Genomic DNA, 12,394 nt, shown 5'->3' with positions numbered 1-12,394 from the left:
TGGTGAAGAAATGGAGGAGGTCAATGAGCTTAAGTACATTGGATCAGTTATGTGTAAGCATGGTGGTATGGAGGGAGAGACAAGAATAAGGGCATTGCAAGGAAGAAGGGTGGTAGGGTCTTTGGGACGAATCATGAATGGCAGAAGTGTGAGCATGGAGGTAAAGAGGGATTTGAGAAATACAATAATAGTACCAACCCTCACATATGCAAGTAAAACATGGGCCTGGAATGAAAGTCAGAGGTCTAGAGTGCAGGCAGTGGAAATGAGTTATTTGAGGAGTGCTTGTGGTGTGAGTAGAATGGATGGAATGAGTAATGAAAGTGTGTACGAGCGTTTTGGAATGTGTCACAGGGGTGAAGGGAAGAAGTGTGGAGTGGTGGAAGAAGTGAAGCGACAGACTTTAAAGTGATTTGGCCACATGGAGTGAATGGAGGAGAGTAAGATGACCAGAAGGGTGTATGTGAGCGAGATAGAGGGAGGGAATGCTAGAGGATGACCTCCAGTGAAATGGAGGGATAGGGTGCAAGAGTACGTTAGGGAGAGGGGGGAAAGATCTTTGAAACTTTGAGCAGGCAAGGAGGGAGTGTCTGGATAGAGAAAGTTGGAAGCTCTTCTGCCTTGGCCATCCTCTGGTGGGAGCTCCTAGGAGCAGGCGTCGATGAAATGATGATGATGATGATGATGGGTCTAGAACAATGTTTTCAAAGTCACAATCAACAAACTAGCTCTGTCTTGCCCCTAACCTTAAAAATCAACATAAAATGAGAACACACCCGGTGTGCCAAGACCCCAAAGCTCCCCCAGTAACAAATAAGATCACTAGGTTTTGCCGAAGTCAACACTAAAGGTTCTTCCTCCTCTTCCTCCTCCTCTCAGATCAACCGCACGTGCAAGACATGCCAGGCTCTGATGTCCATTGTGGAGGAGATCGGAATTCCTATCATGAGGGAGACACACAACTGCACCACACCCTCACCGGACGCCAGCAATCCTGTAGTCGCCACACCTCCAGGCTGGTCGTGGCTTGGGGGGGAACCGTACATTTTCTCCTCAGTTCTGTGTCTTAATTTTAGGTTTGTTTGTACATCAAGCTTGATATTTGCCATCCTGAAGTCCCCCTCACTGTCATGACTCTACTCTTGCTCATTCCTATGCTATCCAGATCCCTTATGCAAGGGTTAACCACCATGTTCATTCTTTCATCCCTATTCTATCCAAATCCCTTATGCAAGAGTCAAACAGCATCTTCATTATTTCATCCCTTTCGCTGGTAAACTCTGGAACAGCCTCCCTTCGTCTGTATTTCCACTCCTGCTCATCCCTATACTGTCCAAACCCTTTATGCAAGAGTTAACCAGCAACTTCATTCTTTCATCCCTTCCGCTGGTAAACTCTTTCCTTCCTTCCTCTTGTTCTTTTTCCTTCTTTCTCTTTCCTCCCTTCCTTTCCCTGGCTTCTGTTCCTTCTATCTCTCTGTCTGTCTTGCCCTTGAACTCCCTCCTTTGCCCCCAATAAACAGAAAACAAAACAAAAATTAATTTGTGGTGGCAATGGCAGCGTCTTCAAACATTAACACGTTCCTTCCTTACTTACCCCCAGGGAGCCACCATCAAGCAGGACGACCACTCCGGAGCCATCATCATCACCCGCATCATACATGGCTGACTGCTCTGGCTTCATCCATGCTGCCGACGAGGTGCAGGGGTCAACACCTTCAATGTGGAGGGCAAGACACCGGCGGATGTCCACAAGATGCTGGTGAGGGAGGGAGGGAAGGAAGGAAGGAAGGAAGGAAAGCAAGGAGAGAGAGAGAGAACTGTTGGTCAAATTTTATTCTATCATTATTTATTTTTCAATAAAGCTATCAGGGTACAATCCTGTCCCTTCGGAGGTGCAGGTGCAGGCGGAGGCACCATGACCTTCAGGCTGCTCCGGCCAGCAGCTCGGTGCACCTCAGGAGAGCAGGTGAGGGTGCACGCCTACTTCCACTATGACCCCAAGGAGGACAACAAGCACATTCCCTGCAAGGAAGCCGGGCTGCCCTTCAACAAGCTGGACATCCTGCACATTGTGACCCAGGATGACCCCTACTGGTAAGCCCTGGTGACCTTATAATGAAGCTTTGTGGCTCTCAGGTGATCCAGTGTCCCGCTTGGCCTGCCCCACTCATGGGGAGCTATGCGGCTCAGGCCAACTGAGTGCTGGTGTGTGACATTGCCCCTGCAGCAGCCTGCTAGACCAGAGGACTTGACCGCTGCAGTGGTGCATTCCGTCCACTGGTGAGTCACACAGCTCCCCGTGGGTGTGGGGGTGAAACACACTGACACTGGATCAGCTGGGCGCACCAAACACAGCGTTCCACACAGCAGCCCCATCACAGTGTTCCCTCAGCAGCTCTTATAGGCGACCCTTTACTGAAAACAACAATCACAGTCAAAGGAAACATTTGTAGAAGGTGCTGCAAAGGTGTCACTGGCCACTCACATAGCTACATCGTCTGCCTTATGTACAAACACTGCCCCCCGTCTGCACAACAACAGGCCAACCCGAGGCAGGGCTGCTGCAGCTCCAGAGGGGGCTGCCGTGTGTCTCGCTGGGTGTGGTGGTGGGGGTGGCAGTGGTCACGGTGGCAGAGGTCTGGGCTTTCAGTGAGCAAACACACTCCCAACATCTGTATTCTATAGATTTACATAGATTTACATAGAAAATCAGACCACACAGACCCCATGGTCCAGACTTGGTGGTCTGTCCTTAAACTAAGTGATTTTACATTAATCAGAAGACTCCAAAACGTTGCAGTTCTCCTCTAGTTGATATTAAGTTGAAGGAAGTGACGGTCGAGCTTAGTTTTGAAGGAGTCAATCGTGTTACACTGGACCACTGATGATGGGAGCTTATTCCATTCTCGCACTACAACGTTGGTGAAGAAAAATTTGGTGCAGTCTGAATTTACTTGTCTACATCTGAGTTTTACGCCATTGTTCCTCGTGCGCAAAGTGTCATCGATCATAAACAATGTTGATCTGTCTACATTCGTGAAACCATTAAGTATTTTAAAACATTCGATCAGTTTTCCTCAGGCGACGTTTCTCAAGAGAACATGTTAAGGGTAGAAAGCCTTTCTTCGTAGGATTTGTTGCGCAAGGAAGGGATAATTTTCGTTGCCCGACGCTGAACACCTTCTAATTTAGCAATATCCTTTGCATGGTGGGGAGACCAAAACTGTACCGCATATTCCAAGTGGGGTCTGACTAAACTGTTGTAGAGCTGGCGTATTACATCTTTCTTCTTAACTAAAAGTTTCTTTTAATGAAGCCCAACATTCTGTTCGCTTTATTTGCTGCATCGATGCATTGCTGTGAGAATTTGAGGTTTGACGCGATTTTGACCCCAAGTCCTTGACGAATTGCACGCTTTTGAGTTTAACGCCGCGCATTTCGTAATCAAACTTCTTATTCCTCGTTCCAACTTGAAGGACCTGGCACTTGTCTACGTTAAAGGGCATCTCCCATCTATCCGACCAAGCTGAAATTTTGTGCAAATCCTCTTGGAGGCTTTGCCTGTCTTCGTCAGTGAGAACCGAGTTACCAATCTTTGTGTCGTCTGCAAATTTACTAATGCGGTTATTGAGTCCAACATCCACGTCGTTGATGTAAATAATGAAGAGCACTGGGCCAAGAACCGAGCCTGAGGGACGCCACTACTGACCAGCGCCCACTCTGAGTTAAATCCGTCAATCACTACTCTTTGTTGTCTGTTGCTCAACCAATTCGCGATCCATTGGTTTACCTGACCGTCAATACCTATTTGCTTTAATTTGTAAAGTAATTTATGATGCAGGACTTTATCAAACGCTTTCTGGAAATCAAGATAGACTACGTCCAGTGATTTGATTACGTCATAAACAGTGAAGAGGTCGTTATAAAAGGTTAATAGATTTGATAGGCAGGATCGTTTGTTTCGGAAGCCATGTTGTGAGTCCCCAATTAATGAGTGGCTTTCAAGGTAACTCACAATTTTGTCTCTAATTATGCCCTCAAGTAGCTTACCTACAACCGAAGTTAGACTAATGGGCCTGTAATTACCTGGTACTTTTTGTCTCCTTTCTTAAAAATCGGTGTCACGTTAGCCTTTTTCCAATCTGAAGGGACAATGCCTTGTCGCAAGGACATATTGAATACGGTTGTGAGGGAGGAGAGTATTTCGCTCTTTGTTTCTTTCAGCAGAGTTGGATATACTTTATCAGGTCCAGGACTTTTATTTGTTTTAAGTGATTTGAGGGCTTTAAGGACTTCATCGGGTTTTATTTCAAAGTTAGACAATGCATGCTCGGGATTTACATTAGTACTGGTGTTGGTGGTGGTGGTGGGAGGACTGTTATTATTAAACACCGAGGAAAAGTAATTATTTAATAGGTTTGCAACGTGTTGGCTGTCAGTCACTAGTGCACCGTCGCTGTTTGTTAAAGGTCAATTCCACTTCTGATCGCCTTTCTGTTGTTTATGTAACTGAAGAAGGATTTCGGATTTTTTACAGTTGGCTGCAATATTTTCTTCATATCTACGCTTTGCCTGACGCACTAATCTTTTACTCGTCGCCTTGCATCATTGTAAAGTCTAATGTTTTCAGGCGTGCTTTGGTCTTTCTTTAACCTGTAAGACAATTTTCTCTCCTTGACTGAGTGTTTAATTTCGCTATTAAACCAAGGTGGACTTTATTAGTGTTAATTCGCTTCTCGCACAAGGGGACAAATGTGTCCTGCTGAGTGAGTAAGTGATTTTAAAGTTTAGCCAGGCGTCCTCTACATTGCCGTCATCTGATAGTTGCATATCTATTAGTTTTCGTCGGATTTCTACGAAGTTGGCTCTTTTGAAATTGGGCACCTTAACTTTATTTTCAGTCACCGATGTTTGAGCTCTAATGTCAACGCGCACTAGTTTATGATCGCAGGAACCGAGGTGTTCTCCTACCGTGACATTACTGACTAGGTTATCTTGGGTCGCTATAACAAGGTCAAGTATGTTATTTTGTCGAGTTGGTTCAGAAACCATTTGGCTTAGATAATTTTCCTCTAGAAATTCGATCATTCTATGGGACTCACCTTCTGTACCCGACAGTGTCGCCCAGTCGATATGGGGAGGTTAAAGTCTCCTAGTATCAGTGAGTCGCTGTTATTAAGTGACTGCCTTAAGACGCTGTACATTTCAAGATCGCCATCAAGTGATTGCCCCGGAGGCCTGTAAGTGACAGATATATTTAAATTGACTTTTGCAATGTTTACTCGCACGCACAAATGTTCAACGTTACTGTTTCTTGGTGTTTTGTCAGTAGGTTGCAAGTAGCTTTTGACAAAAAGGGCGACACCACCCCCTCTACGGTTTACACGATCATTGTTGAAGAATCTGTAGCCATCTATGTTGTATTCGGAACTTAAATCAATATTAATGGTGTCGATAAATGTTTCGGTTATAGCAATTACGTCAAAGTTTTCTGTCAGAGCAAGACATCGCAGTTCATCAAATTTGTTTCTTAGGCTACGCGCATTGAAACTAAGGACTCTTAGGTTATCTTGAAGCTTGGTAATAGAGGTACTGGAGGGTTCAATGTTACGAGTCTGTTGCGGTGTATGGTGTCTATTTACACGGGCGGGATGGAAGGACGTGGCTGAGAGTCGTTTTTTGTTGTTCGGGCGTTACGTACGGCGTTGTTGAGGAGCCTTCCGAGAGAGAGAGAGAGAGAGAGAGAGATTGATGATATATATATAATATATATATATATAGATATATATATAATATATATATCTATATATATATATATATATATATATATATATATATATCTCCTCTCTCTCTCTCTCTCCTCTCTCTCTCTTGATATATATATATATATATATATATATATATATATATATATATATATATATATATATATCTCTCTCTATATATATATATATATATATATATATATATATATATATATATATCAATCAATCAATCAATCAATCAATCAATCTCTCTCTCTCTCTCTCTCTCTCTCTTGTTATATATATATATATATATATATATATATATATATATATATATATATATATATATATATATATATATATATATATTTTACATGATGGGCATTGTTGTCGGGTAAGCAGGAGGGGGGTTGTCAGAAACGAAAAGATGCCAGCGTTTGACCAGAGCGGGGGCGTGGAGGGTGAGCCGATGACGCTGGCACCGCCCACCGCTTCAAACTGGGCCAAGCCTCTACAGCCCTCACCGTCGCCAGGTCTTTTCCTTCACAACAGTCTGGCCACTGGAGCTACCTACGGCGGCTGACCACGCGTTGCGGTATCGTCTCATGACAGTGTTCCTGGACACGCCAAAGAGCATATGCGAACATAAAACATACTAATTAGCTTGCAGTGAAGGGGACACTGGAAATTTGTTATTTGCTTATCGAAATACACATAAGAATACTTTAGCAAAAAAAGTACAGTTGGGTTCTCCACCAGTGAGATTGGAATCGAGACTAAAAGCAAACACACCGAAGACTTTGATCAACAGTTTTCAGATACTCTTCAGCCGCACGATGTTCGGGAAGTGATCGAAGTAAGCATTCCGACCCACTCAAGGCGATAAAGGAGATAACATTCAATTTAGTAAGTCAGCTGGTAAGTGATATCTCAGTATGAAAATCTTAACTGATAATTTAACCTATTGTAAGTATGCTCATACTTCTCTTGGTGTGATTTTATATAGTTTAAAAATATTTATACAAGGCACAGATTGATTATTACAGGCTGATGCCATTCCATTCAAGTCAAAAGGCGGACGGATTCAAAGATTGTCGCCCCTCTGGTAACATACATCTGCCTATCAAAACATTCGAATTATTAATCATTTAACGTATTAGTAAAAATATTTAAATTTCTTCAGTAAGACCATTAATGTGTTAAGTAGTATATGAAAACATCTCATATATGAAAAAAATGCCAGGTTTTCTTCATGTTAAATAACATTAAATTCAATATTGTGTGCAGGGGATGAGTTTCCATAATGTAGGAAGTATTGCATATATATCTGCAATTGGGATCAGGGGGTCATGGGTACATTGGTCACCCAGCAAGCCGACCAGCCTCCTTTGTAATTGATGTATAAATGGATATAGGATAATACCAGAGGAAAGTAATGTACTGTATCAGTACCTTGAATATTTAGGTCCGCCTTGTGTCGCCTCCGTGGTCTAGTGGTCAGCGTGCCTGGCTTCTACTCCGCGGGCACGGGTTCGAATCCCGGCCCGGGCAATCGGCGTGCAGCTCACCCAGCTATTCATCCTCCCTCTCGGGCTGGTCGATAAATGGGTACCTGGGGAAAACTGGGGAAGGTAAACTGTGGTAACCCGGATGTCACACTGGCCCTGTGTCCCGGGGTAATGGGCTCCCTCCCACCACAGGCTCAAGGGCCAATGTTACGGAGATGAGCACCGAGGCCACGCACCGAGGCCACGCGCTGCTACAGCGTACGTCCCCAACTTTACCTTACCTTGTGTCAAGGTAGGCATTACCATCCTTTGCAATCTGAATGACCAAAAATGTCCTTGAACTAACTGATCACCGGAGAAAATAACGTTTAACTTGGGTACACCCCACGTTAATAATGCAATAGGGCAATGTTTATCGCTTCTGCTTCCAAAACTTCCGGCCCCAAGACAAATGATAGATCAGTGGCCCGGGTCAGTTGGCGCACGACCGGCTCAGTGACGGTCGGTAAAATGGTTCTATGGCAGCAGTTTAACCTTCGAACAGCTGGTAAAAGTCACGGACGGATGAGTAGTAATTTTATCAATCACAACCTGATGTCGATAATAATGTATTTTACCCGACAATAAGATTTCCATATATTATGCGCATTTAACCTTCGAAAAGATGGTAAATGTCACGGACGGGTGGGTAGTCATTTTAACAATCACAACTTGATGTCGATATTTATGTATGTTACCCGACAATAAGATTTCCATATATTATGCGCATCTACCCATCTTCAATAAGGTATAAACCTTAATTATAACGCAATTTCCATCTAACATTTTCAGAAACTCGTGTTATTGCTTTCTTGAAGAAGCCGCGTAAATTGAATTGACTGTCATATATACATTTTCATAAGAATTTTACAGCAAAGGAGACAGCTCAAGGGCACAAAAAAGTAAACATTAATAAAAAAAAAGCCCGCTACTCGCTGCTCCTAAAAAGAATCCAAAGAGGTGGCCGAAAGATAGGTCAGTTTCGGGAGGAGAGGTGTCCTGATACCCTCCTCTTGAAAGAGTTCACGTCGTAGGCAGGAGGAAATACAGATGAAGGAAGATTGTTCCAGAGTTTACCAGCGTGAGGGATGAAAGAGTGAAGATGCTGGTTAACTCTTGCATAAGGGGTTTGGACAGTATAAGGATGAGCATGAGTAGAAAGTCGAGTGTAGCGGGGCCGCGGGAGGGGGGGAGGCATGCAGTTAGCAAGTTCAGAAGAGCAGTCAGCGTGGAAATATCGATAGAAGATAGAAAGAGAGGCAACATTGCGGCGGAATTTAGTTTCAAACTCTCGTCAAGCGAACTATACGTCTACGTTTTCCTCATATGAAGGATCTGCCAGTTATGCCAACAACAGATTTATGCGGATAGACGTTAGATGGTGAACAGTTATGTCTGATGTGCCCTGTCACACCCTTCATATCCTTATGTATATTAATGTATTAACTATTGCTTGTATTTTTGGGCTATTTTTTATTTTTAGAAGAGGGGTTCAGATTTTCATCTTTACAAGTTTTATTTTTTTAAGTGTCAAGGAACAGTTCACGATACAAGCTCTTATTGTCTCGTGAGCACTACAGCTGCCTGTCAGTGTAGCTTGGCATGTCTTCTCTCTGTATATTGATATTAGACCCGTAGCTGCTGTACTTCATCGTCCCCACAGCCAAGTGGAGGACAATGTCATGGTATTGTCCCTCCTTACAAGGAAAACATGCAGTAATACGATTTATCTTTCTTAGTTCAGTAAGTTACTCTCATGAAACTATCTTTTTTGTGATTCATAAGGGAGACCAAAGGCAAAAAAAGGAAAGTTCCTGCAATTATTTACATAAGACAGAAGGAAAATGCCAAAAGAAGTATCAATTTTGGTTCTGAAGGTGTCATGACGTGTATTGAAGTTTGAGTCGTAGGAAGGAGGAAATTCAGTTCCAAAGTTTACCAGTGAAAAGAATGGAAGAATAAAAACACTAACTTATCATCGAGACCTGATCAGACATTAATCGGAGAGATATACAGAAAGTTGCGCGATGTTAGAATGGCAAGAGAAGTTGTCACTGAAGAGAGAGAGAGAGAGAGAAACTATAGAAAGAAAGAATGCAAATAGTGAATTCCGAATGTCTGGTCAGCATATTTAAGGCTCGTCGGAGTCGTTACTAATGGTGTCGAAAAATGCTTATATTTTTTCGCCATTACTTACGGTGTGGGAACTGCCAGTGTTGTTGCGTTATTCAAAAAGGGAGCTTGATCACTAATGGCTAGGTACAACTCATTTAATATGAATTCGATCGAAGAAAACTGTTGGAGTCTAATATAGCTATAATACCAGCAGTTAACAAGTTCAGAAGAGCAGACAGCATGAAAATATCGATAGAATATAGAAAGTGATACAACATGGCGGCGGAATTTAAGAGGTAGAGGACTGTCAGTAACAGGAGGGGAGTTGATAAGACGAAGAGCCTTAGACTCTACTCTGTCCAAGAGAGCTCTATGAGTGGAGCCCCCACACACATTAGATGCATACGCCATGCGAGGGCGGACAAGGCCCCTGTATATGAATAGCATCTGTGCGGGGAAAAGAACTGGCGAAGACTATACAAAGCCCAACCTCGAGGAAGGTGATCTAGTAAGACAGGAGATATGGAGTTTCCACTTGAGATTTTGAGTTAAGGATAGACCGAGGATGTTTAGTGTAGAAGGTGACAACTGAGTGTTGTCGAAGAATAGGGATAGGTGTTTCGAAGATTGTGTCGAGTGGATAGGTGGAGAAGTTGAGTTTTAGAGGTGTTGAAGGACACCAAGTTCTTCTTGCCCCAATCTGAAATGATTGTAAGGTCTGGAGTTAAGCGTTTTGCGGCCTCCAGCCTGGAATCGTATATTGTTCCTGTTGGATGAGTCTTCTATCAAAAGAAGTTGAATAATGAAGAGTAGAGTCATCGGCGTAAGAATGAATAGGACAGTTCGTTTTGGAAAGAGACTGACATGTAAAAAAATTACCTGGCCTTGAAGAGATATTTTCGCTAGTCCCAAAGGAATGCAGAAAGGTCATCAGCGGAGTATTCTTAGTAGACCTGTTTAGGAAATCACTAATTTCTTGCACTGTGCCTAATTATTATAGAAATTACCTTATGTGACTCACAAACTGAAGAAAAGAAAAATAGGCCTTCCACGTCTAATTCTTAGTGCAATAGATCATATTCCACATGCAGGCAGAGAGCTATCAAGTTGGCTTAGTACAGTCGACATAACTCACCAGGCAAAGCGTTAATATTTTCGATTAAGTAGAACCTCATGTTGCCAGGATATTTAATAAGAACATCTTGCGTGTAAGCAATTTACATTTATTACTGTTATGCATCAGCTATTATCAGAATTTATTGTTTTTTTTTTAGGGGGGGTAGGGATAGGCCTTTCTGGATGAGTAATGCAGTGCACTTAAGCACCCCGAGCCGTATCCTCGTTTCCCTCTTCCTGAATAATTTTTCTCTCCATTGGCCGTGCCAAACCTTGAGTACGGGTAGGGATGTCCTTAACATTAGTTCTCCCACATGTTTGCCGGATGTGGCATCCCTGTAAAGCTGAAAGAAGGGAGACCTGCAGGTGAAACGATGCCTTAGTCGTGTGGTTTAGCTAGCAACACCTTTCTTCAGTCTCTTATTCTGGCCAAGAAGGGCGGGCTCTCCTAGCTCAGAGAGATCAAATTGGCTAGTCCGCGTCTGTATGACCATAAAACAAGCGGCCACCACTAATTTTTTTTTTTTTTCCATCAAAGGATACGGCTTACGGGCAACTAGAAAGGGTACAAAAAAGCCCCCTAATCGCCGCTCCCACAAAAGTAAAAAGTAAAGAGTTGCCAAAAGAGAGGTCAATTTCGGGTGGAGAGGTGTCTTGATACACTCTTCTTGAAAGAGGTCAAGTCATAGGCAGGAGGAAATACAGACGAAGGAAGACAGTTCTAGGGTTTACCAGTGAAGGGGATGAAAGAATGGAGATGCTGGTTAACTCTTGCATAAGGGGTTTGGATAGTATAGGGATGAACATAAGTAGAAAGTCGTGTGCAGCGGTGCCACGGGAGGGGGGGGGAGGCATGCAGTTAGTAAGTTCAGAAGAGCAGTCACCATGAAAATATCGATAGTAGATAGAAAGCGAAACAACATTGCGGGGAAATTTAAGCGGTAGAAGGCTGTCAGTAAGAGGAGGAGAGCTAATGAGACGAAAAGCCTTAGACTCCACTTTGTCCAAGAGAGCTGTGTGAGTGGAGCACCCCCCACACGTGAGATGCATACTCCATACGGGTTGGACAAGGCCCCTATATATGGAAAGCATTTGTGCGGGGGAGAAGAACTGGCGGAGACGATACAGACGCCCAACCTCGAGGAAGTTGATTTAGTTAGAGAGGAGATGTGAAGTTTCCAGTTGAGATTTTGAGCTGAGGATAGACCAAGGATATTTAATGTTGGAGAAGGTGACAGCTGAGTGTTGTCGAAGAATAGGGGATAGGTGTTTGGAAGATTGTGTCGAGTTGATAGGTGGAGAAACTGGGTTTTTGAGGCATTGAAGGACACAAGGTTCCTTTTACCCCAATCGGAAATGATAACAAGGTCTGAGGTTAAGCGTTCTGCAGCCTCCAGTCTGGAGTCTTGTAATTCCTGTTGAGAGGGTCTTCTGTTGAAAGAAGTTGAATAATGAAGAGTGGAGTCATCAGCGTATGAGTAGATAGGACAGTTTGTTACGGAAAGATCATTGATGAATAACAGGAAGAGAGTGGGTGAAAGGAGAGAACCCTGTGGAACACCACTATTGATAGGTTTAGGGGAAGAACAGTGACCGTCTACCACAACAGAGATAAAACGGCCGGAAAGGAAACTGGAGATAAAGGAACAGAGAGAGGGATAGAATCCGAAAGAAGGCAGTTTAGAAAGCAAAGACTTGTGCCAGATTCTATTGAAAGCTTTTGATATATCTAGCACAACAGAGAAAGTTTCACCGAAACGGCTAGGAGAGGATGACCAGGAGTCAGTTAAGAGAGCAAGAAGATCGTCAGTAGAACGCCCCTTGCGGAATTCATACTGGCGATCAGATAGAAGATCAGAAGTGGATA

At 43.3% G+C, this 12,394-nt stretch overlaps 1 protein-coding gene across 3 annotated transcripts in view; it reads left to right on the top strand.

Moving 5' to 3' along the window:
• The first annotated feature begins 6,262 nt into the window (after positions 1–6,262).
• The window catches only part of LOC127003532 (excitatory amino acid transporter-like), a 117,942-nt gene continuing 111,810 nt past the window's right edge, over positions 6,263–12,394 (top strand). Inside the window, exon 1 of one of the 3 annotated variants that reach the window (XM_050870412.1) lies at positions 6,263–6,605. The gene's annotated coding sequence lies outside the window, so the exon portion shown is untranslated. Of the gene's footprint in view, positions 6,668–12,394 lie in introns of all 3 variants that reach the window. The other 2 variants (XM_050870403.1, XM_050870394.1) reach the window with 2 other exon arrangements.

This window comes from Eriocheir sinensis, chromosome 3 (genome assembly GCF_024679095.1).
Source record: "Eriocheir sinensis breed Jianghai 21 chromosome 3, ASM2467909v1, whole genome shotgun sequence".
Classification (NCBI taxonomy): Eukaryota; Metazoa; Arthropoda; class Malacostraca; order Decapoda; family Varunidae; genus Eriocheir; species Eriocheir sinensis.
The sequence above is the reverse complement of the archived record's forward strand: the minus strand, read 5'-3'. Positions and strand labels throughout refer to the sequence as shown.